Source organism: Ostrinia nubilalis, chromosome 5, assembly GCF_963855985.1.
Source record: "Ostrinia nubilalis chromosome 5, ilOstNubi1.1, whole genome shotgun sequence".
NCBI classification, from domain to species: domain Eukaryota; kingdom Metazoa; phylum Arthropoda; class Insecta; order Lepidoptera; family Crambidae; genus Ostrinia; species Ostrinia nubilalis.
Window position 1 is genome coordinate 435,599 of NC_087092.1, and position 27,494 is coordinate 463,092.

At 44.0% G+C, this 27,494-nt stretch overlaps 1 long non-coding RNA gene across 1 annotated transcript; it reads right to left on the reverse strand.

The window, feature by feature from the left end:
- Positions 1–23,167: 23,167 nt before the first annotated feature.
- LOC135071597 (uncharacterized) lies at positions 23,168–26,354 on the reverse strand. Its single transcript, XR_010257297.1, has 3 exons — positions 26,258–26,354; positions 25,452–25,596; positions 23,168–23,243 (listed from the first exon to the last, which is right to left on the reverse strand). It is a non-coding gene; the product is annotated as an uncharacterized LOC135071597 (long non-coding RNA).
- Between the last annotated feature and the right edge of the window lie 1,140 nt (positions 26,355–27,494).

Below are 27,494 nucleotides of genomic sequence, written 5' to 3' on the forward strand. Positions count from 1 at the left end.
CAAGAACTGCTACGAAAAAATGGACGGCAGATTCAGAATCAGCGACGTCAAATTAGTAAACATCATGTAATGAAAGTCAATCATCAGCCAAAAGTTGCAATTTTGTTGTGCAGTGTAATCAATCTATTCGACTGTACAGACTCCAATAAAGTACTTTGGAAACTTCCTTGGCCATAATTTTATAGACTAGGAGCCAAATGCTTCAATAACTACTACTTGAGAAAAACTGGGCGAGCCGTTAATACCTCCGCTGATAAAATGTTTGGTATGCTTTCATACATGGATTTTTTCTTCTTTCCCCAGTTGTATTTGTTCTGGTGACTAAATATACGATAAGAAGTCATAGGTGACATTCTGTAGACGTTAGGATTCGCAACGTTGCGAAGACTATTGAATTTTGTTCCCTATGATCATCCCACTTCTCTAGAGGACATACCCTTTGTGGAAAATACAGCCTTCAAAGTCTTGCAAGCTTGTCAGAAAATGTATAGTGTCTAATAGTTACTAAATAGATGAGTAACTGTTGTATAATGAGTATATTATGTTACTGACAGATGCAGGTTGTAAGAAATGAATCTTGCTCTGTTTGGCTTTTAACAGCTGGAAGACTGATGCTTGATTTCAGTATTTATTTGGATGCAAGTACAGCTTTTGCTGAGTAAGAGCAGGGTGTTAATGCACTAGTAATTTTGTATACTTAAGCGGTTCCTCCACACAGATTTATATACTTCGACAGGTTTTTCACCAGCGTCAGTCATGTTATTAGAAATTTGACAGCGATTGATAGATAGATAGATAGATAAATCATTTATTTGCATACACTTAACACACATGAAGAGTAAAGTTGCAGCATAACAATAATAAGAAAATAATAGAATACAGTAGAATACTAGTTATATAAGCATGCATAAAACAAACAAAAGCAGTAACAAGTGGAAGAATATTTCCTGCATGATGTGTGTCGCAGCGATGCAAAAAGCAAAGAGCTCAATGTAAACACTGCCCTGAAAAGGGCAGAACACTGATTTTCAGCTCTTGCTAGGGAATCCGCGAAGCGCACGAAAACGAAATGAACCCTCCCACCATCCGCTATCAGTAAAAATGTTTAAAAAACGACTAGGGGAAATACCAATCAATATCATACTAATATTATATTATTATATATATGTATATTATTACATACGATTGCCTTTGATTGGAACCAGCACCATTATGATGAATGGTATTTTTCAACGAAAAACGTTAAATTTCATGTCTGACCATAAGATGAAAAGAGGAGAGTCAGAATAATTCGTGTTTGATGACTTGGCTCTCTTAAAATGGAAATACAACACATTTGTTCTGACAATCTCCAATTGTTCCACCAGGAGCTCATTAAACTTCAATGGTCATGAGTTGGAATGGTTTTATTCAAGTAAAAGTTGATTATTATTAAATTTTAATAATAATATCCAAAAAAGTGAGTCTTTTCTTATGGATTTCCTCTAATTTATTAATTATGCACGAGCGTGCGTAAAGTGCACTTAGTCCTAACCCGCACGATAGTGCGGGTACTTTTCTGAAAAATTGGAAAGTCGGAAAATTTTTATATTATTTTTCTTGTCTTCCTTATGGACCAAATGTTACATAAAATCCGAGAAAACATAAATTTTGTAGAAAAAAATTTTCAGGTCTGAAAGGGTTACGGGTCTCCTCATTTCTGATTCGATCTCGTAAAAAAAAACCGAGCATGGTTCTCTCCATAGCTTCGTGCAACTTTGAGCTTCTATAATGCAAATGTCAATAAAAAAATTTTCAACACACCTCTCCTCGAGGCGGATGGCCAGCGGGCGCAGCGCGACGACAATGTGCTTGAAGAAGATGGCGTTGTAGCGCTTCTGCACGCCGCCCACCACCTCCAGCGACGCGTGCAGCGCCGGCGCCGCGCCCGCGCCGCCGCGCTCCGGCAGGCAGTACAGCAGCACCGGGCTCGGCGTGCCCAGCAGCTGACAACATAATTTATTTATTTATTTATTAGGTACACCAACAAAGTCACATACATAATACAGTTATACATTTTAACATGGTTTAATACATGTGTTGAAGTCACATATGTGTATAAAGTGACATCTAGTATCAAAAGATAGTACTATTCTTTATGTTGGGTTTTAGTTGTTACAAAGTGATACTAGATGGCACTGAGGGTAGATTAACACGCGGTTCAATTTGATTTTTTCCATTTCCTTGGGTCAAGAGGAGCCCAAAATTATGGGTCTATCTAGGTCTGTCAATAGGTAGGACAATGTAGTAGAACAGAGATAGAACTAGTTTTAAAGCGAAATAGAATGATATAGTACATACAGTCCACGGGTTTATTGTATCTACCTAGTACAGACCAGTTCATGGTCCTTGACGAGCCGGAATATAAAGGCTATTTTTGAGTGCACAGTGGTGAAAACCGCTGTAACCCGTACTCGCAGTGGATCGCTGCAACAAACCGAGTACGTGGTAGGTAGGAGGAGTACAGAACAGCTCCTGGATGATGAGCTGGTTCTTGGAGTACAGAACAGCTCTTGGATGATGAGCTGGTTCTTGGAGAGCAGAACAGCTCTTGGATTACGAGCTGGTTCATGGAGTGCAGAACAGCTCTTGGATGAAGAGCTGGTTGGTGGAACAAGGAGCTGAATCGAGCTGAGGCAAGCAAGGAGATCCTGGTTGTGGCCTGCTGCAGGCTCAGCTAGATCAGCGACTGAGGACAACGGGATCTACGAGCTTCACTACACATCGACAAAGAAGGTTTTTAGTGCAATCTATGTGTGAGTGAAGTGCGAACCGTGAGTACTTTGACGTTTACTAAGCAGGCAAATTTCAACCTTATTTCAAGGAAGTTTATAACTTTAAAATATTTGGAACTTTAATTTATTTTGATAGGATTTTTAGAACTTAGAATAATTTTAGAAGTAGTTAGGACTTAGAATTTAAGTGGAAAAAACGGAGGTACGGGGACTCTATGCCCGATTTTCCACAAAATTGTTCAAACACTTGTAAAATTTTCATGAAGTGAACTAAGAAAAACTTCTGTTATTTTTTTCGATTTTAACTTTTTACTTTATTTGTGCTTTGTAATAATTTATTTAACAATGGCTACTATGGAATCTCTAATTAACTATCAGGATGATTTATCATCCAGGATTTTCAAAGCTGAAGTTAATTACAAAAAGTCTCCCAAAGAACGCTTGACTAGAGATTACATAGATAACAGGTTACAGGCATTGATAGAGATGTGGGCTGAATTTAGACAAGGGCATAAGGGGTTATTCCAGACATCAGATCCAAAACTGCTAAAAAAGACAGATTATATGGTTAATGATGTTTACGATCAAACAGAACAAGTGGTTTTGAATTACAAGGGTGCATTGAAACAATGTCTATCTGCTATGTCAACACCAATAGAGTCAGTAGATAACAGTAGGCCAAATTATCCATCTCAATCTCGAGTTAAGTTACCTGAGATTCACATTCCAAAGTTTGGAGGTAACTATTCAGAATGGATAACTTTTAGGGATTTATTCGTTTCAATGATACACAAAAACCAATCTCTCGACAATGTTCAACGATTACAATACTTGAAGGGATATTTGACGGGAGAGGCAGAACAACTTATTCGATACATACCTGTAGCTGAGGTTAATTACGATCAATGTTGGATACTTCTAGAGCAAAGATACAGTAATAAAAAATATTTGGCACACAACATTTTGAAACGGTTTTTAGGTCAGCGAAATGCCAATATTGTATCTGCAAGCATTTTAAAGGATTTTATAGACACAACCTCAGATTGTTTAAACGCCTTAATCAATTTAGGAATAGATGTCTCTACGTGGGACATAATGATCATACATCTTTTGAGTACAAAACTAGATTCCGAGACACGCAAGGAATGGGAACTGCACATTGCTAGAACGGTAGCGTCTGATTGTTTACCAACTTACGATCAAATGAAAGATTTCTTATACGATAGGTTTCGGGCTTTGGAATGTATCGAACCGAAACATTTCAGTAAACAGTCAGCTTCCAATGTGCATACCGGGCAGAACATTAGGCATACTAGGGTTTTACATGCGACTAATGTTCAAAAATTATCTTGCGAGTTTTGTGGGAAGGAACACAAATTATGTTTTTGTAAAGAGTTTGCGAATTTGGGTTATGAGAACAAACGTGACTTTGTTATAAAAAATAAAATGTGTTATAACTGTCTAGGAAGCAACCATGGTGTAAAGTTTTGCCGATCACCCACCAATTGTAGAGTTTGTAAAAAACGGCATCATTCTTTGCTTCACTCAGAGAAAGCCCCCACTTCGACTGCTGGTTCAGGGTTTTTAGGTCAAGTAGTTGAAGAAGGTGCGGGAAAGGACAACAACCTAAAAGGTTTAGAACATGATACGCAGCCAATTGAGACTGCAAATCACATGGCATATTGCGCGAAGACTAAGAGCAGTCATGTGTTACTAGCAACAGCATTGGTTGACGTTAAGTCTAGGACAGGCCAATATCACGTGTGTAGGGCTTTAGTAGATCAAGGTTCTCAAGCTTCATTCGTGACAGAAGCTACGGTCCAAGGTTTGGGACTAAAGAAAATAAATGTGACAAATAACATATCAGGCTTGGGTGATGCGAAACCTTCTGTGTATTCCAGATCTATGGTTTCACTTACACTTAAATCTAAACTAGATCCGAGTTTTGAGATAGAGGTAGAGGCGTATGTTCTTAGCGATATTACGTCATACTTACCAGGACAGAGAGTTTCTTTAGACAATTGGGTTGAATTATCGCAGGTTTATTTAGCTGATCCGCAATTTAACGTACCGAACAAGGTTGATCTTCTTCTGGGAGCAGACGTATGTAGTCAGATATTAAGGAATGGTTTGTTACGGGGACCTACGGGTTCGCCAGTGGCACAGTGCACCACGCTTGGTTGGATAATATCTGGACCGATTAATACCACTGCTGATGAAAATCGTGTTACAGTGTTGCATGCGTGTGTAGAGGAATTGGATTTAAAACGCACTAGGGTTTTGGATATGGAATCTTTATTCACATCAAGAAAGTTAACATCAAAAGAACAGCCACGCGAAGAAATATTTGCAGCAACCACTCGCCGGAGTGCAAATGAAGAATACGGAGTGAAGTCACCATACCACGAAGAAGTGCCTTCCTGTAACCAAGAAGAAACATCAGTCAGAAGATTGAAAACATTCAGAACAAAGATTTACTACGGAAACAAGCTAAAGAACAGAAGATATTACACAGAGGATAATACACAATTGGAATACATGAAGTTAATACAGAAAACTAAGTACAACAAAGAACAAGCAGTATACTTACAACATGCTGTTATGAAAGGAAATAGATCAACTGCGAAAGTGGTGTTTGACGCATCCGCAAATGGAGTCAAACTGCGGAAGAAAGAATAGAGCAAATTAGGAATTTAGAACAAATTAGGAATTATAGAACAAATTAGGAATTAAAGTACAAAAAGAGATTTATAGTACAAAAAGGGATTTATAGTACAAATTAGGGATTTATAGTACAGATTAGGGATTTATAGGACAAAAATGGTTATGTAACAAATAAGGTTATTAGAACAAAAAGGAACAAAAGGACTAAGAAGGACAACTGGGATTTTAAAGAAACTAAAAGGATGTTATTGTAAACTAAAAAAAAAAGGGGAAGAAACTTACCTGAAACAGGAACAATGATGAATTTCAGCACTAGGTGAATTGCCGCTGCTGTCTGCACCTGTAAAAAGAAAAATTATATCGGTTGTATCGCATCTATTCAATCTATTAGGATGGATAGCAACTTGCTTAAGTGAAGAAGTTATCAAGCAGTGTGGATAGCTGGAATAAGGTGGGATGAAGAACCTTTAAGGGAGTTAACTAAAGATGGGAATACTTACCTTACTTAACGAGTTACCACTTAGCTGAAGTGTATCCACGGTGGTATGCACTCGATCAGACGATGCTTTGCAGGGCTGCAGGGATTCTTAGATGCCTTCAACATTGCTTACGCTGCTGGGGTTTATTTACGCGTAATCACTGCATCAGGGAAATTCCCGTTGGGCTAGTTTGCTAGTGTCAAAACTCCGTTACTTCCGTGACAAATGAGTAGGTATATCGCAGTTTAAGTTTGTGGAGCTGTTTGGATGTCTAAGTTGTTTGTAGTGTGTATGAAAGTTTTTCAAGGGTTTTAAGAGAACAAACTATCATACACTAAACTCGAAAAGAAAAGGGTTTTATGTTCATATAGGTACGGTAGACCAATATATGTGAGAAAACAGTTCTTCATTCTCTAGTTCAGTTCGTGGGTTTTTCGGTAGGTAATAAGTTCAATTGATATTTTATAGACATTTTACAATTTTCATACAAGGTTTATTAAACAGGCTCATAAAAGTTCTGAGCCGGCAGTCGGGGATACAATTTAGGTGTAGGATGATAACTTGTCTCCAAGAACGTGGTTGTTTGGCAAGATTCTCTAGGACAATCCCTGAACTGATGGGTGACTTGTATTTTGTAAATGTAAAATGTGTAGTTTTTAAAATTTGTTTTAACGGTTAATGTTGCTGTTAATGAAGGTTATGTTTATTTGATTTATTAGTTTTAAGGGCTAGTTAAACGAGTGGTTTTAATATGTGAAGGGTTAGTATACGAGGGGTTTTCATAGTGAGGGATTTTATACACGAAGTGTTGTTATACGAGAGGTTTTATACTAGACATGTATTGTTGAATTAGTTAAGAACATTCTGTTCTTGGTGGGCGGCATGTTGAAGTCACATATGTGTATAAAGTGACATCTAGTATCAAAAGATAGTACTATTCTTTATGTTGGGTTTTAGTTGTTACAAAGTGATACTAGATGGCACTGAGGGTAGATTAACACGCGGTTCAATTTGATTTTTTCCATTTCCTTGGGTCAAGAGGAGCCCAAAATTATGGGTCTATCTAGGTCTGTCAATAGGTAGGACAATGTAGTAGAACAGAGATAGAACTAGTTTTAAAGCGAAATAGAATGATATAGTACATACAGTCCACGGGTTTATTGTATCTACCTAGTACAGACCTGTTCATGATACGTATAATAATATGACCTCAATTACAATAATAATGCCACAGTTTAAAATAAACGTCATCATCATCACAGTTACAGGATATCCACTGCTAAACATAGGTCTACCTCAATGATTTCCATAGTGACCAGTTGGTATTGGCAGAGTAAATACAAATGAGTAGGTCATCTTCACAGAAACGCACGGGCGCGATTTGTATGTGAGCGCGCCAACACGTATGCGCACGCACACACTGACAAAATTTTGCGGGGATTAACGGGGAGCCAGTCGTGGTTGCGCCGAATTTTGTCAGTGTGTGCGTGCGCACCGCATACGTATATTGGCGCGCTCACATACAAACCGCGCTCGGTGCGTTTCTATAAAGATGACCTACTCATTTGTATTTACTTTGGTATTGGCCTGCATCCAGCGAAATCCTGCAACTCACTTTGGAGGTGGATGGACCTCCCATGGAGCGCTTTCCCGTATGTGGTCTCCACTCCAGAACCTTGCTGAACGAGATGTAGATAATAATGTAAAAAACTGTCGTGTGTAGTATGTTCATTCACTTCCTGAATTACAACGACAAGCTATATTTACGAATTCTGGTTTTGGCCGCTGAAGTCTATTACTGAAGTAAATTGTTTGTTTGAAGTAACAGGATTTGATACCGATTTTTATTGGTGTAAAACGAATAAAACAAATTGACCACGCGAGGCTATCTTAATGACCGCTCACCTGGTTATCAAACTGCATGTGGCGCACGGCCAGCGCCAGCGACACGTTCTCCCCGATGGCGAGGTCTACTGCGAGGCCGGCGAACACGGCGTGCACGAGCTCGGCGGGCGGCGCGCGCGACACCAGCGACAGCGCCAGCCCCGCCAGCGCCGCCGACACGCCCCACTCGCGACGCCGTGCGCCTGCGCTGCTACCCTCGCCGTCCTCCTCGCTTTCTTCGATCCAGTCGCATTCCTGAATGGGTATTGTAACATTATTGTAATGTGACAACACTACTGAGAATAGACTAAAGATTGGGTAATTGGGTATGTATTGTCTGTGAATAATGGAGAGTAAAACAGGATGTACATGACACAGTGATTATTTTATTTAATAAATCCCAAATCATCAACAGTAAAATACAATAATATGATATGGCGCAGTCAGGAGATGGCAAGAACCAGGCCGCGGGTGTAAGACCCGTGAGTATTAAAGCCGACACGATGCAGGGATTAAGCCTTGCCCAACCGCCGCCATTGTCTTTTGAAGGAGATCTGGCAAAAAACTTCAAGACATGGATAAGACATGTGGAACTGTACATGGTGGCGACTGAATGCCATAAAAAGAGTTCCGAAATAAAAGCAGCAATATTATTACACCTCTTGGGCGAGGAAGGAGTGGACAAATTTGACACGATAGACCTGCCTGAAGCTAAAAAGAAGGATTATGATGAGGTATTAAGGGCCCTTGGAGATTATTGCATGCCAAAAACAAACGAAAGTATAAATAGACACACATTTTTTAACAGGAATCAGAAAGATGGTGAAAATATAACAGAATATGTAGCCCAACTAAAGAAACTATCAGTGACCTGCAACTTTGAGGGTCTACGTGACAGTCTCATTAAAGACAGAATAATAGGAGGATTATTAGATAAAACATTGCAAGAAAGACTCTTTAAGAGAGCAAGAACTATCATTAGAAAAATGCATAAATATGTGTAAGACCGCAGAAATAGCGACACAATATATGAGAAAACTGACAGAAGAAGACTCGAAAGATATTGACAAAATAAATAGAGATCATCTCCAACAACCTATGGGTAGAGCATTCAAATGTAAAAGCTGTGGATATCAACACCCTCCACGTCGTTGTCCAGCATATGGCAAACAATGTAATTATTGCAAGAAGATGAACCATTTTTCTACTGTCTGTAGGAATCGAATGAAGGATCACAACATAAAGGAAATACAGCAGAATCCTCAGCAAGAAACAAATCAAGAATATACATTGGGTACAGTATACACTGACTGGACATTGCAGGTAAAACTACAGGACTGCAATAAATAAAAAAACTAAAACCCAACTACGACAAAAAACGACGCTGAAAAAGTATAAAACAAGATTTTCAGAACACTAAACTGAACAAAGTTGCTAATGTAGTTGCATAGTAATTTTCATGTTTGGAAAACCGCAGTCACACGTTGTCAAAGTACTACGGTAGGTAGGTATATGTAACGTGTGACCACGCCTTTCCAAACATGAAAATTACTATGCAACTACATTAGCAACTTTGTTCAGTTTAGTGTTCTGAAAATCTTGTTTTATACTTTTTCAGCGTCGTTTTTTGTCGTAGTTGGGTTTTAGTTTTTTTACTTTTTATTATTTGTACTATTTTGGTGATAAAGAGTATTTGTGGCGCATAATATTAACAAAAGTTAAATTGATGAACTAATAAGTAGTAATTCTTTCTTTCTTTCTTCTTTAAAGAAGCTACGAACGAAAAGATGTGAATTATATGCAATCAGCCCATCAATACAGGTTAAGTCACAAGCAAATGCTAGTAATATATATATATTCAAAATGTACAAGTAAAGCGCTTTCAAATGATACCAAACACGGCATATTTATCTTAACTTTATTTTTTTACTCTATATGTTTTGTCCGCTAGAGGGCACCACATTAGATTTTGTGAAACCCCATATAGCCTATAACCAGCGGACAATTAAGACGCTTCTAATGATATGTCATTTGTCGAATTCTGATAAGTAGTTTAGAAGTTACGAGGGAACACATGAACATACATACATACATACATACATACATACATACATACATACATAGCCTGTCAAAATCATAACCCTCCTTTTGCTTTGCCGTAGTCGGGTAAAAAATATTATTATGACAGAAATGTTAGGCCGTTGAAGGAGTTTTCAACGGGAGAAAATGTATTAATAAAAAATCACAAAAATGGGACTTATGACAGACATGCAAAGATATTGGGTCCATCAAATAAACCTAGATCATATAATGTTATAACTGAATCGGGAAATATTGTTAATAGAAATAGATATCATTTAAAAAAGAGCTCAAAAAATTATAAGTTTGTTGCAAGTGGTGTTAAAGAAATAGAATATCCAAAGTTTAATAGTTTCAATGAAGCTATAGAAGTTGAAAATCCAGGATTTAATGATTGTTATGAGAATGTAAGTCACCAGGACGCACTTAATAATAAACGTCTATCACAGAATGAAACCAGCATAGAACCTAGCTGCATTGTAGAAAATAGAATGGAAGATAATTTAAATAATCATACATCACAAAATAATTGTAAAAGGTCAATTAAAGGTAGAGCCATTAGGCTTCCTAAATACTTAGAAGATTATGTGCAGGGTTAATTAATTATAGTTATGCTAATTGTTTGTTTATAGTCATCTAGAGTTTTGTATCAGAATCAACTGATAACAAATGTATGTATCTTTTAATTAATTTGTTAAAAGGAAAGATGTAACATTATTGTAATGTGACAACACTACTGAGAATAGACTAAAGATTGGGTATGTATTGTCTGTGAATAATGGAGAGTAAAACAGGATGTACATGACACAGTGATTATTTTATTTAATAAATCCCAAATCATCAACAGTAAAATACAATAATATGATAGGTATAATAATAATAAATACTGTTTATTGCACACCAAAGAACAGAACAGAAAGAAAAGGAACACACAAGGTACAACTAGGCGGTCTCATCCAGACAACCTATGAAGAGGACAGTTATTTAAAACAAATATGAAGGGGAAGGGTATACTTAAAATTTTGACTATGGACACTTCAATATCAAAATCAAAAATATTTATTCAGTTTAGACCACAAGTGGCACTTATGAATGAATACATTTGAAATGTATTCATTCATAAGTGCCACTTGTGGTGGTGTTTGTGTTCTTTGGCTGAACAGTCACATGGTAAGAAAATTTTATTTTAGTAGGTAATTGCGGTGATTTGTTGTGAGACAGTTCTGTTGAGAACCGTTTGGCTGCCTTGGGGTCTGTGGTAAGACGTGCCAGAAGGCTAATCAACAGTCCCAGCCTTGTTGAAGTTTCATCATTATCATCATCATCTCAGCCATAGGACGTCCACTGCTGAATATAGGTCTCCCCCAATGCTTCCCATGTCATTGGAGCTTCGCTCCAGGAATTTGAACACCGCCGTAAATAATCCATGCCAATATCTCACTCAATATGAGGTGCAATTGCAGTCAAATACCTGCTTTGTGCTGCATAAAAAAATGAACAGATACAGATACTGACCGGCGCGTGCGTGTCGTGCACGCGCAGCACGCGCGTGGGCCCGGCGGCGTGCAGCGACACGTCCAGCCGCCCCGAGCCCGGCCGCAGCGTGTGCCACGACACGCTCGCCGCGCTTGTGCTCTCGCGGGCTTCTGACGAGGGCAGCGCCAGCACCACGCGGTTACCTGTAATGAACCAGACAATATTATTTACTTATGTAGATTCTAAATCAAGCGTGAGCAGGACATCTATCTTTCACCCTTGAGCCACACATCGCGATAACATTCGGGCGACAGCGCGCAGCGGAGCGTTCTGTGACTATGGAAAAAAGCACCGAAGTATACCTACGCGAAAGTGTATCTATTCCACTTTGATCACCTGGGTTTAATGTGATCAAAGTGGACTCCAAGCGACAGTTTAGTGTCCTTTGATTACTCATGGATAAGATGATCTAGGTGATCAAAGTGGACTCCAGTTAAATTATTATTTTAATTTCCTTTGATGACCTATAAATAAATTACACCTCCTCGTATCCATGCCAGGTGATAAGTGGAATAGACCAACGCAAATACCTGGCTACACGCATTGTGATAGTGCGAATCATCAGGTTATCGCTATGTATGTGGTCCAGGGGTCATCGTTACTTTTCCATATGTTACACGATAAAATTATACAGGGTGTTAGGTAAATGGGTATATGAGCCGACACTAGCCCATGTTAACATGGGCATATAAATGGTATGGGAAAGTCAGAAATTTGATATCATCATTTAATTTTTTTAAATTTACATACAAAATAAATTTTATAAAATCCGATTTGTATGAAAAATAAAATAATTAAAATGAAGATATCAATTTTCTGACTTCACCATACCATTTATATGACCATGTTAACATGGGCTAGTGTCGGCTCATATACCCATTTACCTAACACCCTGTATAACACGTATCACTGCCTCTTCTACAAGTAGAGTAGGTACCAGACTGCAGTACATAACTTACCCGGCACAAGCCCCTGCGGCGCGGCGGGGCGCACGCACAGGTTGGCGTGTGCGCAGGTCATGCGGCGCGCGTGGGCGGTGGCGGCGGGCGCCAGGCGCCAGGCCTGCGTGGACGCGCGCCGCACGTCCGCGCGCCGCACCACCAGCGCCGCCGCCACGCCCGGCCGCGGCGCCGCCTCCGAGATGTCCAGCACCTGCGACGCGACCAAATACAGGGTGGAATTTTGTAATGCCACCTGGAGCGAAAGTACTCTTAATACTATAGATAGAACATTTTACTGAAAGAAAACATTCCTTTATTTTTTAAAAGAAATAGGACTAAACCTTAATTCTTTAGAAATTTCCATCGATGTAAACAAACACTTGTGCACACAATTACACTATAATTACTCACGTTTTCTTAATATCATACACATTATTTCACAAGCTCATGAAACCAACTTTATTCTCATGATGAAACAAATATAAAATCTAACATTGAAAACAAAATATTTTAACAAAATATTTGGATGGTGAAAATTTGTGCTACATGTTAAAATGTCACATCGACATTTGACATTTAAATTTAGGTCCTATCTCTGGAAAATCTGTAAGTCATAGACAATATTCATAGATAATAATCTGTAAATTTAATCGATTTTATTTCAAGTATTCAATTATTTCAATTACCAATTACTTTGGTAATATTATTTTAAAATAAATATAAACGAGGTTATATTCAACAATGTATTTTTTCTTCATTGAATGCAACAACACACTTTGCGAAGAAGTCTTTTATTCAGCTTTATTATACAGACGCGTGTCACATAAATTATATTTCCTAAACAAATAAAAAAGGGAAAATTAAATTTTCTTTGATTAAGAAGATCCTATTTTGACGATCACATTACTGATCTCAACATCAATCAGAAGAGGGATTGATCTTAATAATTATACAAACGATCTTTGAAAATCTAATAATCGTCTGTTGCAGTCCAGTAAATGACATTTACAGAATTGCGATTAACGAGAGATTTTGTCGCATCACTAGTATCATCTGACATAGACTAAAAATTCGTCAATGTCAGTTGGCCATATTTGTTTACATTTAGGGAAATTTCTAAAGAACTAAGGTATACATTCAAAGATTTTCAAAAATTTGCTTGCCATACCATACTCTGTTAAAAATTACACCCTGTATTTTTATTGCATCGATCGTTAGGGTAAAGTATAATTAGTATGAAATCTCTCTAGCAAACTTGATAAATTAAATGATAGGAAAACCATGAAATCTTACATTATTTTAATTACTCACAGAAAATTGTATGGTATGGTAGTGAATATTTGAAAAAATTTCGGAAATCTTTGAATGCAGTTCTATTTCTTTTCAAAAATAAAGGAATGTTTTCTTTGAGTAAAATTTTCTATCTACAGTATTAAGAGTACTTTCCTTCCAGGTGGCATTACAAAATTCCACCCTGTATAATCATTTATTCAGTACTTGGGACCTTTCCAGCCGGGCTAGGATGCGCACCGTGATATACTTTATCGACGTCAAAATGTATGGGCAAAATCGATAACATGGCGTGGTAACCGCTTATCGCGGCGCGCATCCTAGGCCTACAGGGCGCTTATACACGTCCCAAATATAGCTTGCTCTACCGCCACTTCGGAACAACATAATTGGACTAGTGCTGAGAAGAAATGGCGGAAGAAACTCAGTCTGTCACCTTTGTCAGCCTGTTTTCAATTAGTTACAGCAAACACATTAAACAAGATAGGTATGTAAAAAGAGTGAGCCACAATATAACTCAGCTTTGTAACTAGAAATTATTAACACCACAATCTTAAGAGATGGAATATACGCACCATGGCATGGGGTGATATCGTCTGCTCATCAGCTAACAAAGCATCAGTAGGTTGGGGAGGTGAGCTGCCTTCGTGGATTAGCTGCTCGTTGGGTCCTCGCCTCCATAGTTGAGATCTATCCAAATAAATAAAATATTTAGACAGTGCGCGGTGAAGCAATAAAATATTATAATACCGTGAACAATAAATTACCTGTCTCCGTATCGTTTTTTTCCAAGAATAACTTTTGTAGATCCGAGAGGAACTTCTAAGACTAGAATTTCTTCGCTTTCTGGAGCTGATTTACTTGAATTTTCTCTGTAGACAAATTACAAAATATATAAATACTTCCAATTATTGCTCTCACATCAACTAAGCATCTAGAAATGCACATTGACATGAAGCAAAGCTATTTTAGTCGCCTGTAACGACTTATATAACATTATAGGACTTTAGGTCTTAGGTTCACAGTGCTTCAGTGCTTGCCACGCGTCGCGCGTCTAAATGTAGCCGGCGCGGGTTGTGGCGCAATGACAATGATATAGCGTCTGACGGCGCTGTAGTTTGCAAGAAGTTTATAGTAATTGCAACCTAAATATAATCGAAATTAGTGTAGTAATAATGCACCTACGTACTGCCGCAGCTGATGCCAGCATACTGACCTGTGCGGCGCGGCTATGGCGACGTAGATGAAGTTCTGGTAGAAGAGGCGCTGCGGCGCGGCGTGCAGCGCGTCCAGCTGCAGCGTGGCGCGCGTGCCGCCCGGCGCGCGCAGCAGCACGGCGCGCTCGCCCTCCGGCAGCGGCAGCATGCCAGCATACTGACCTGTGCGGCGCGGCTATGGCGACGTAGATGAAGTTCTGGTAGAAGAGGCGCTGCGGCGCGGCGTGCAGCGCGTCCAGCTGCAGCGTGGCGCGCGTGCCGCCCGGCGCGCGCAGCAGCACGGCGCGCTCGCCCTCCGGCAGCGGCAGCATGCCAGCATACTGACCTGTGCGGCGCGGCTATGGCGACGTAGATGAAGTTCTGGTAGAAGAGGCGCTGCGGCGCGGCGTGCAGCGCGTCCAGCTGCAGCGTGGCGCGCGTGCCGCCCGGCGCGCGCAGCAGCACGGCGCGCTCGCCCTCCGGCAGCGGCAGCATGCCAGCATACTGACCTGTGCGGCGCGGCTATGGCGACGTAGATGAAGTTCTGGTAGAAGAGGCGCTGCGGCGCGGCGTGCAGCGCGTCCAGCTGCAGCGTGGCGCGCGTGCCGCCCGGCGCGCGCAGCAGCACGGCGCGCTCGCCCTCCGGCAGCGGCAGCATGCCAGCATACTGACCTGTGCGGCGCGGCTATGGCGACGTAGATGAAGTTCTGGTAGAAGAGGCGCTGCGGCGCGGCGTGCAGCGCGTCCAGCTGCAGCGTGGCGCGCGTGCCGCCCGGCGCGCGCAGCAGCACGGCGCGCTCGCCCTCCGGCAGCGGCAGCATGCCAGCATACTGACCTGTGCGGCGCGGCTATGGCGACGTAGATGAAGTTCTGGTAGAAGAGGCGCTGCGGCGCGGCGTGCAGCGCGTCCAGCTGCAGCGTGGCGCGCGTGCCGCCCGGCGCGCGCAGCAGCACGGCGCGCTCGCCCTCCGGCAGCGGCAGCATGCCAGCATACTGACCTGTGCGGCGCGGCTATGGCGACGTAGATGAAGTTCTGGTAGAAGAGGCGCTGCGGCGCGGCGTGCAGCGCGTCCAGCTGCAGCGTGGCGCGCGTGCCGCCCGGCGCGCGCAGCAGCACGGCGCGCTCGCCCTCCGGCAGCGGCAGCATGCCAGCATACTGACCTGTGCGGCGCGGCTATGGCGACGTAGATGAAGTTCTGGTAGAAGAGGCGCTGCGGCGCGGCGTGCAGCGCGTCCAGCTGCAGCGTGGCGCGCGTGCCGCCCGGCGCGCGCAGCAGCACGGCGCGCTCGCCCTCCGGCAGCGGCAGCATGCCAGCATACTGACCTGTGCGGCGCGGCTATGGCGACGTAGATGAAGTTCTGGTAGAAGAGGCGCTGCGGCGCGGCGTGCAGCGCGTCCAGCTGCAGCGTGGCGCGCGTGCCGCCCGGCGCGCGCAGCAGCACGGCGCGCTCGCCCTCCGGCAGCGGCAGCATGCCAGCATACTGACCTGTGCGGCGCGGCTATGGCGACGTAGATGAAGTTCTGGTAGAAGAGGCGCTGCGGCGCGGCGTGCAGCGCGTCCAGCTGCAGCGTGGCGCGCGTGCCGCCCGGCGCGCGCAGCAGCACGGCGCGCTCGCCCTCCGGCAGCGGCAGCATGCCAGCATACTGACCTGTGCGGCGCGGCTATGGCGACGTAGATGAAGTTCTGGTAGAAGAGGCGCTGCGGCGCGGCGTGCAGCGCGTCCAGCTGCAGCGTGGCGCGCGTGCCGCCCGGCGCGCGCAGCAGCACGGCGCGCTCGCCCTCCGGCAGCGGCAGCATGCCAGCATACTGACCTGTGCGGCGCGGCTATGGCGACGTAGATGAAGTTCTGGTAGAAGAGGCGCTGCGGCGCGGCGTGCAGCGCGTCCAGCTGCAGCGTGGCGCGCGTGCCGCCCGGCGCGCGCAGCAGCACGGCGCGCTCGCCCTCCGGCAGCGGCAGCGCCCAGCGCGCGCGCCCGTGCGCACCCACCACGCTCTCCTCCGAGCACCCCACCTGAAAGGGCACACGAAAACTTGTCACGACACCCCATGTACAAGGCGTATAGATCGCTCAACTAGAGTTGAGGCCATAAACACAAGCAAATTATTTTTAACAGACCAAATGTAAATGAAGAATTCTGTGCACAGCTGATGATGCAATGGCTATAGATGCAACTATTTGTTTGTATGTTTTACTTTAAGGTTATGTTCCGTTTTTATTTTATTAATTTATTAATTTTGACCAGTTAAGATCAAAAATGCCTTACATAGTTTTCACAAATAGCATATCAAGATACAATCCAAAACAAAACCATTTAGCATGCAGTATAACTACAATATATATTTTAAGATATTTAAGTAACAAGAGCAAGGTAGCTAGTGTATCTGATATTTGAACTTGAATGTGTAATGTGTTGTTTATCTTCTGTATTCAAATATTACATCAATGTGAGTACATTTTCGCCTCAACTTTCGTTGCGCAACCTATACCTCTCAACGTGGCAACAGAAGAAAAATTCTCGAGTGGCAACTACGCATTTTCATAACGGTAGATAAACAATCTATTCATAAATGCAAGGTTTTTAGATCAATTACATACGCTGAAAATCAATAGTCAAGGTTTATATTGACTTATTGAGCACGTATATGATATAAGTATTGAGCGTGACCTGGTGGAACATGATGGAGACGGGCGCGTAGTTGTCGATGCGCACGGGCGGCGGCGCGGCGGCGGCGTCGCTCAGCAGCACGAACAGCGACGCGGCCTCGCTCACCACCTCCGCGCGCACCAGCAGGTAGCCCGCCGACCCGCCGCCCGCCACGCCGCCGATCTCCCTGCGCCAATACAATACATGTAGGTATACTTCATTGATGTAACAGGCAGATCTAACGTCTCCTGAAGCTCACCGATTGCGCTAATTTGTAATTTCTCCAATTCATTCGCGCTTCATCCCCAGTCGCGCAAGAATTGCGCTCTATTTTCATTCTAGGCGATGTGCAATTCGGTATCGCGGTAAAATACACGGTAATGTCGTGCGAATATGCATTTTCCATAAAAAGTCCGAACACCTTATTTTTTAAACTACCATGATTAAAACACAGCAAATGTTAGTGAATCGTTTGAGATAAAGTTGCTTTCTGTCATCATTTACGCAAAAACGCAGTTGCGTTTCGTTCACGTTACCTGCAGCCTCGTTTGAACTAACTGTAAAATCGATACCACGATAGGGATTTGTCAATCAGTTGATTTTCATTCGTGTTCTTTTTTACGGCAATCGGGGCCCTAATTTGTGAATGCTGTCGGCAATCTAAAGGTTAAATGAATAATTTCTATTGACAGAAATATATCGAGTCGTTTAAGCGCTTGATCGTCACACGAGCTGCTCATTAACAACGTGAGAAACACATCGTGTAGACAGCAACGTCAGTGAATGACTGGAGTCTGAAATATCTGAAATGGTACCTGCAGGCGAGGTGCAGCGCGCGGTGCGCGTCGACGCGCGCGGGCCCGGACCAGTGCGTGCGCGGGCCGTCGGCGCCCAGCACGCGCACGCACAGCAGGCGCGGCTTGTCGGCGCGCGCCCAGTGCCACGGCAGCCAGCAGCCCGCCACCGCCGTCACGTGCGTCGCCTCCGCGCCCGGGTCCGCCTAAAACACGTCTTTTGTTACGGCTGCATTGACGCTAATACCAGGCCTGTTCATCGCCAAGAGTAGGCATCGAAAACAAAACACGCGCGGTGGCCACGCCGGCATGGCTAATCCGCAAAGAATTCATAACCGTTTTCTCGAGTAAAAAGAGTGCTTGCAACGGATTTCAAACTCCTGGAATGGAAAGGACACGGCATAAACGTTAACGGCGAGTACATCACTCACCTTCGGTTTGCCGACGATATCGTGGTCATGGCAGAATCGCTGGAGGACCTCGGCACCATGCTCGAAGACCTTAAACGAGTTTCCCAACAGATAAGCCTTCGGATGAATATGGACAAAACGAAACTTATGTCGAACGTCCATGTTGCGCCCTACCCGGTGTCGGTTGGGAGCTCGATTCTCGAGATTGTTGACAAGTATGTCTACCTCGGACAAACGATTCAGCTAGGTAGGTCCAATTTCGAGGAGGTTAATCGTCGAATCCAACTCGGCTGGGCAGCGTTCGGGAAACTACGCAACATCTTTTCGTCCAAAATACCCCAGTGCCTGAAGACGAAAGTCTACAACCAATGTGTGTTAACTGTGATGACTTATGGCTCGGAAACGTGGCCCCTCACTATAGGCCTTATACAGAAGCTCAAAGTTGCACAGCGTGCTATGGAGAGGGCTATGATCGGTGTTTCTTTACGAGATCGAATCAGAAATGAGGAGATCCGTAAACGAACTAAAGTCGCTGACATAGCCTGACGGATTAGCAAGCTGAAGTGGCAGTGAGCAGGGCACATAGTACGCAGAACTGACGGCCGATGGGGCAGCAAGGTTCTGGAATGGAGGCCACGTACCGGAAAACGCAGCGTGGGACGTCCACCCACAAGGTGGACCGACGACCTGATAAAGGTAGCAGGAAGGCGCTGGATGCAGGCCGCTACCAACCGTGCGATGTGGAAGTCATTGGGGGAGGCCTATGTTCAGCAGTGGACGTCCTGTGGCTGAAATGATGATGAATGGATTTCTCTAGTATGTGACGAAACGAAACGGTGCTCGACTCTGAGGCAAGTTAAATTGCACCATATTGTCGATCGATATTTAGCAGACAATTTTAAAATACCTTCAGAAATTCATCTGTGCGAATTATATTACAATATAACTCCCAAGCCGCTTTCGGCTACGGTAACAACGACAAAATTCCTTTAGTCCGCAGTAAGAGGGCTACGCTGGAATGCCCTATCATGTGCCCTCACATGGCTACAGCAGCCAATCTTGTTGGTAAGGAGAGCGAATTATATTATTTATCTGTGAAATATACACACTATAGATGTCCTACACTGAACCGTCCCACCTGTGACATTGACAAGGGGCCGCCACGTTGGAAAACACTGAAATGTCATTTGCAGAAGGGCACTGCCAGCGGTTACTATTACGATGCCGGTTACTATTTCCGATCTTTGCCATTTGAAGTTTCAAAATCGTTCAACATAGTAAACAATAGTAAAGTAAATGAATGCTTGTTACCAGCTCGGTGGCGGTGCAGTGCTGCGCGAACTGCAGGCGGTAGGGCGAGTTGTTGTGCAGCTGGTAGCGCGGCGTGAGCGTGACGATGTTGGTGTGCCGGTAGCGGCCGCGGCCCGCGCGCACGCTCACGCCGACCGTGTACTCGCGCTCGTCGTCCGCGCCCTCGCCGCCGCGGCTCACGAGTCGCTTCACCGCCACGCCCGGGCCCAGCCCGAACGGCGAGCACCACTGACGAACAAATAAGCTGTTAGTAAACTAAATTAAAAATAGATTTTTTTTAAAGCGTTTTAACGCATCCCAGTATTACTTTAATCCCTAACGGTGCGTCCAGATTGGGCGCACCATTACACTGCCTCGGGAGAATAAATGGACCAGTGCTGAGAAGCAGCGCAAGAAATTGTGAGTTTCCTTTCTGTCTTTTATTAAAAGTGTGGACCAATTCCTTAATTTGTTTTTTGTTGTTCCTAAATTAGAAAGAAAGAAACATTTATTACGATGAACATTTTGAACATCACTGAGAAGGTATACGGAAAAAAAGACAGAAACAGCACATAAATATTACAAGGAAATAAAAAGTGAACTGATCAGTTCTATCTTGTCGCAACAGCGATGCCTATCGCAATGGGACTCCAATTAGCATATGCCGTGGCCCACGGTAGGGAAGGCCACGACGCTGGATTTAATTAGGGTTATTACATTAGGGTTATGTATGTTTCTGCAGTGGAGACTAAATAATGAGAGATGATGAGTTTATTTATTTATGTCTACCAACATTCTTAAAAATAACATTATCAAATATTAAAAAATAGAGTCAAGAGTGTACCTCGGGGTTGGTGGCGCGGCCCGTGCCCAGGCGCGCGGACAGCGTGGGCCCGCCGTCGGCGGAGGCGAAGGAGAACAGCAGCGGCGCCACCACGCGCGCCAGCTCGTGCTCGGCGCCCTGCCCCGCCGCCTCGCTGGCCGCGCCCTCCGCGCGGAACACCAGCGGCAGCCCCGTGCGGTTCACCAGCCAGTACGCCGCGCTCACCGACACCTGCGCCCAGGACAATGTTCATGCGGTAACGCAGGAATACTAAAGTCCGGTCGCCGAGCAGATTGAATTTCGTCCAATGACCCCAAGCTACCCATTCTTAACACGTGTAATTATATTGCTGTTGCGCTCGCACACTCATTGCGGCCGCCCGTCACACAGTCGCGACAGCAATATAATTGCGTGCTAGTGCTATTTGCTCGGCGATGTAAACAGGTAACATACAGGTGACATTATCATCAATGACATCTTCTTCTACGTGTAGCAACGACTACACTCTTGGCAGAGTGTTGTCGTTGCACGGTTTGGTAGCAAGCTGTACATCCGTCGTCATTCCTCCCGCATTGAGTGCGGTTTTGATCTGACCAACCCAGCGCATCAACGACTTAATGACATTATACTATGTCTTGTTTTTATCTCACTAGTCCTATAAGACAGGTAATTGCATTTGAACATAACAATCAACCCTTTTTATTACTCTTTTAACTGACCTTGATGCCGGCGGTGTTGGTGCTGGTGACGCGCGCGTTGAGGTAGAGACGGCGCGCGCGCGCGTCGCGCAGCTTGAGGCGCGCGGTGAAGGCGGCGCCCGCGCCCGCGCCGCCCACGCTCAGCGCCGACGACCAGCCGAAGCCCTCCAGCTTCACGCACAGCTCCACGCCCTCCTCTACGTTCAGCTGGACAAAAAAGACAGATACACTCAATATTGGAACGATGAGATGCCTGAACGATCCGTTGTAATAATGACACGCAGGATTTTTACTATTTATTTATTAGGTACACCAACAAAGTCACATACAGTTTATACATTTAAACATGGTTTAACAAATGATGTGAATATGACCTCAATTACATTTTTACATTTAATTATATATTTTTTAATTAAGATGTATTAATACTTTGAATGTGGGGGAACGTAGGCCAAATCCTCCATTGAACTCATTTATTTTTTACAAGTAGACTTTTAAAAAGCACTTTTACACGTCCCAGTATTAACCCTACCAATGCTTCGGGATAATAAATGGACCAGCGCTGAAGCAGCGCAAGGAACTCAGTCACTATCGTCAGCCTTTTTTTTTTCAAGGTTTCCGACGCATTCGCCTCTGGTAAATTAGAGATGGTCACGCTCCCGCAATGGATATTAAATGACCTGAAGGTGCGCATACCTCGTGGAAGGAGCGCGTGTGCCCCGAGGCGAGCGCGCCGGCCACGCCGCCGGCGGGCGCGGCGGGCGGCGCGGGCGCGGGCGGGCCGGCGGCGCGGTAGTGCAGCTCCAGCGGCAGCAGGTTCTCCAGCCGCAGCGCCGGCACCAGCGTCAGCGTGTGCCCCGCGATGGCCGGCCCGCGCTCCGCCGGGAACCGCTCGCGGACTATCGAGCAGCAGAACCTAACAACACGTCAAATGTGGCTATAGATAACTACGAACATAAATTATACTCATTTGTCGACAAAAATAGCAACCTGGGTATACAGGGTGGAATTTTGTAATGCAACCTGGAGGGAAAGTACTCTTAATACTGTAGATAGAAAAGACTCAAAGAAAACATTCCTTCAATTTTAAAATTAAAGAGAACGGCATTCGAAGATTTTCGAAAATTTGGTGAATTTTCAAAAATCAGCATAGCATAGCATACAATTTTCTGTGAATAATTAAAATAATTTAAGATTTCATGTTTTCCTTTAATTTGATCAATGCAATAAATACAGGGTGAAATTTTTAACAGATTTTAGTTCGTTCGATTCCCGGGCGTGGCAAACAAATTTTTGGAAATCATTAAGAGTACTTTCCCTCCAGGTGGCATTTCAAATTTGCATTGCCACGTCATAAAACGAAAAAGATAGCCATTTCATTTTTTGCCCTCACTACTCGTTGCCGCAAACTTCATTTGAGTTACCTCAAGTAACTGGATAGCATAACTTTCAACAGTACAGTTTTAGTTGGAATTATTTGCGTAGCCATACCTGTACACATGGTCAGGCGGCGCGCGGCACTCATAATGCAGCAGCGCACGCTGCGTGGGCGCCGCTCGCCAGTCGATCGCAGCGGGCGCGGGCGGCGGCGGCGGGGGCGGCGCATTGCCAGCTGCAGGGGTAGCGGCGCGCAGCACGGGCCGCGTCCACAGCGCGCCGGGGTCGGCGGCCAGCGGCGCCGCCCACATCGCGCCCGGCTCCACCTGCGCCACGCGCACGCCGCTGCCGCTCCATTGCGCTGGAAATTATTTTAATCTTTTAGTGCCTTTTCACACGTCCCGGTTGCCGGCTAACCGGCGCCGGGTCTCCGGTCGTGAAGTGTATGGGCATTAGTGTTGCAACAGAACTCTGCTTCCGCTTCCGCAACTGCAGAAGTTCCGCATGTTTTTTCACTTCCGTTTCTGCTTCTGGTTCCGCAAACTTTATAACAGAACTCTGAACGGAAGCGGGGAGAAAGCGATGAGGAGCTGTGCAGCAGACGCGCAGAGGAGGACTCTTCTACAGCTGACGATGGTGACAATTTACTTTTAAAGATACAGTCACACCTTCGGGAGTACAAGAAAGAAAAAAGACTACCTCTTCATGAGGATCCCCTTATGTGGTGGAATGGAAATGCGCACAAATACCCCCATATTTTGCCAATAGTTCGCCAATACTTATCAGCTCCCCCCAGCAGTGTAGCCAGCGAGCAATTATTTAGCGGAGCTGGTTTAATATATGAAGAACATCGAAATAGGCTGAAAGGTGAAAAAGCGGCCAAGTTACTCTTTATTAAATATAACTTGCCGCTGTTTAATTTTGACTGACTTAGCAATAATAATTAACATAACTTTAAGAACAAAAACTTTTGCACGTCGCATGCGACAGAATATGCTGGAATTAACTAAATTAACACCAATCTGTAACCATGTTCTTGCAAATAAATGATTTTATTTATTATTTTATTATTATTAGGTACTACTAAAATAGAAATTTAATAAAAAAAGTTTTAAATGTACAATTGTGCTTTTTTTTTCATAGTGTTAACGCTTCCGTTTCCGTTTCCGCTTCCGTTTCCGTTTTCGCTTCCGTTAAGATTTACTTTTGACATCTGTTTCCGTTTCTGCTTCCGTTATGCCAGTTCCGTTGCATCACTAATGGGCATGCCGGATTAATTACGCCGGAACATGTGAAAGCTACGTACCATGCCCATACACTTCACCACCGGAGACCCGGCGCCGGTTAGCCGGCAACCGGGACGTGTGAAAAGGGCCTTAGAAACACGCCCAAAGCGATATTTACACGTCCAAAATTGATCCAAATAAATGTCCAACTACAAGACGAATATAAATACAACATAAACTTAATTACTTAGTTAAACGATTATACATACTATAGATCTTGCGCTTAACTCAGTCAGCGAGGTATGGGAGCGGCACGGGAGGGTAATTTCGTGACGATCAAACGTCATCGGGACTTCAGATTTGTATGCTCTGTCACGTCATAATATATCAATGTTAACTATGTAACAATGTGGGTAGACCTAATAAATAAATGAATAAATGTCACCCCTCCCGTGCCGTTCCCATACCTCATGTACGAACTGAGTGAAGCTTATACATTGTTATTTTACTATTACATAATTATATTTAACCTAGGCTACACAGTACAACTGATCAGATATCGCACCCTATCTACTGGCAATCTATTTAGTGATTCTCGAAGTTACAAATACCTACACTTTGTTTCAAATCTTTTCTAAATGGATCAACCGAGGTAAATGAAGGGACTACGCGTGTTCAGTTACCGCAGTTGACAAACATAGGGTGCAGGGCGCAGACGGGCGCGCGCGGGGCGGGGGGCGCGGCCAGCCCGCGCGGCAGCGGCCGGCGCGCGCGCCACCAGCGCGCCACCGGGCCGCCCGCGCCTTCTGCGCCACACACTAACTTCACATCACGGTAGTAGCTACCTATGTACTTATTTTGGGTTATGTTTGAATTTCAGCACAAGTTTAAAGAAGAGCATTTTGCGCAAGTCCTGTCCGTCATATACGTTTTTATATGACAGACAGGCAGACATAATATTAACATCTCCTAAATTTATCAAATGCGGCAACAGAACTATCTTAAAATAACAGTAATAAAATAGTAATAAATACACGTTTTCAATGCAGGACGCAGCCACAAGATTTCAGTAAATCAGTATGAACAGGCCCTGACCCACACAAAAAAAGAAAAATATTTTTTTTTGTAATGGCAAAACCTGGGGGCGTAGTGTGAGTTTACGTCAACGCATTTGATATCGACGGCGTAAAATAGTGACATTAAATGTTTGATGGATTGTGTACAGCGCCCCTAGCGGATTCTTTTAAGGATTAAAATCTTCATATTATAATATTTTTTTAACGCAGTCGATGTCGTTTGACGTAAACTCACACTACGCCCCCTGCTCACACCGGCTCACTCACCCGTGGGCGGCGCGTAGTCCACGCGCACCTCGACGGCGTGCGGCAGCGTGTTGCGCAGCACCAGCGCCGAGCGCACCGTCACCAGCTTACGCGCTGAACCCTCCAGGCATACTTCTAGTACGATACGCGCCGTCGCACCAGTTTTCTGGGGGATACAATATCCATTATCCAGGATAGACAACATAGGATCTACACGACAACAAGAGAAGACTCTTCTTGGCGGGAGACTAAGAAAAAAAGTGCAACGTCACTTTTTTGCTCACTCTTCTTTTTTCTCAAGAAGTCCACGTTAGGTCCATAAAGTTATTATACCTTGCGGAATAGAGCAATAAAGGACTGAGTTAACGAGATGTCACTAGCAGTAACACTGTGTGATAAAAAGAAATGCGTGATGCGACGTAACAGAACCATTTTTGTAACCATTTGACAGTTCGTAGCACTCACTGGCACGCTGAAAATCTGAGCTCTGCTATTTTTTCAGATTTTATGAGAAATACTGCTTCAGAAACGTGGTGACTGGTGCAGTGATGATAATCCTGAAAACTGATACACAAAGTGCATCCAGTGATATCCTAAACTTGGTTTTGTTTGACAGCTCGCAATTGTTGCTCTATTCCGAAGGAATATTAACTTTATGGTTAGGTCTCAGTAAAGCCCACATTGTTTTTTTTTATGTGACAGGAGGCAAACGAGCAAACGAATCACCTGATGGTAAGTGATTACCATCGCCAATAGACACCCGCAGACCCAGGGACGTTAAAGGTGCGTTGCTCTTTATTGTAACAATAAAGAGGGCCGCCACTCACCGCGTGCGTGATATGCCTGAAGTAGACGCCGACGCGGTCGACGCAGACGGGGTCGGGCGGCGCCCAGCCGTCCAGGCGCAGCGCGAGCTGGTGCAGCGTGGCGGGCGCGTCGGGCGCGGGCGGCGGCGCCAGGCGGGCCCGCGCGCGCCGCCCGCCGAACGAGAACGGCTCCGTGTCGCCCGCGCGCACGCACACCCACGAGTCGTCCGGGCCCGACCACGCGTGCGACTCGCACAATCTTATGGAACAAATACCCACATGTACATAGCACATCGAAAGACGCATTCAGAGGGCTTACGCCCGTATTCACAAACATTACTATGAGGTCTCACAGTGCGCGTGGACACACAGGGTGACACTCGAACCAACCACAGAGCTCTATTAAATGCTGTGCGTTCGATCTGCTGCTTCACATAAGCAAGCATCGATTGTGAATACGGGCGTTAGAGCGTTTTCACATTAGGGCGTTAGACGCGCAGCAGCGCGGAAGCAGCACATAAGTAGTATGAATTTTTGGCACACTGCTAAATCGCCTAAATGTGAAAGCGCTCGTAAATAGCATGAATGGAAAACGCATTCAGAACATTGTTAACAACTTTAAAATAATTATAAACTAAATGTCTAGCGTTTAACTGAGTCAGTTCCTAGGTAGGGAAGCGGCACGGGAAGGTGTTTTTATGACGGTCAAACTTTAGAGCACCTTCAGATTTGTATGCTCCATCACGTCATAATACGTCAATGTCAGTTATCTCTCCTATGCCTCTCCCATACCTCAGGCACTGACTCAGTTAAGCGTTTTGTACCTATTTTATTATTTATTATTTTATTTATTTTATTCGGAAAACCAACAGCAATACAATACAAATAATGGGACCTTAAATTATGTATCTGCTTAGCCATTTATAGGTAATCGCAAATGGAAGTTAAGATGCAAATAGACCATATGCCATAGCAGACATTTATAGAATTTACAAATGAAAACTTAACAGTCAACAGTAATTTTTAAGCGCCGCTGGAGTGGGAGTCGAAAAAGTTTGAATTGAATAATTTATTATTATTTATTTATAATAGATGAATATTCATCTATTATACTACTCATGTAATATAAGCCAGGATTAATCAAATTTATTTAAAACAGCTCTTTACAATAATTTACGCAAGAAAAATAATTATGCAAAAAGGTTTACTCGTCAGCTGTAGTCAAGAGGGTGGTGAACCACAGGCGGTGTCCGGTGTG